Genomic DNA, 531 nt, shown 5'->3' on the forward strand with positions numbered 1-531 from the left:
TTGTGCATGTCAAATCACAAAACTAGGGGTGAGAGAATATACGAAGGAACACTGAGTTAAACTACAGCTTCTTTGAGTGGAAGAACAAGTTTCTAAAACATTTAAATTAGGAACAAGTTCAATATGAGTGAGATCATTAAATACAACTGAAATGTGTATTTAAACTACTAAACTAATTTTCACTGTAAATGTTATAATATCCCATAAAACATTTTTATTAGTTTATTAATTACAAAGATTTATAATAAGACTCACCCGCTAACAATGCTATTGTTAATAAACATTTTTAAATTCAGCTTGCATGCCATGTACTAAAAATACGTTTTAAAAACTTAGCTTGAAAATTTAGGTTGAGGAACCGTGGAAATGGCTCAGTAGAATATGCACTCCCCTCACAAGCACACAGGCCTGAGTTCCACAAAACAGAAAAAAAAAATTAGCTTTAAAATGAAAATTCAAACGCAGATTTTCAGAATTTAGGGGATACAATGAAAGCAGTTCTTAGAGGGAAGTTTATAGCTGTGAACTCAC

This window comes from Octodon degus, unplaced genomic scaffold, assembly GCF_000260255.1.
Source record: "Octodon degus isolate 3935 unplaced genomic scaffold, OctDeg1.0 scaffold00611, whole genome shotgun sequence".
Taxonomy (NCBI): Eukaryota; Metazoa; Chordata; class Mammalia; order Rodentia; family Octodontidae; genus Octodon; species Octodon degus.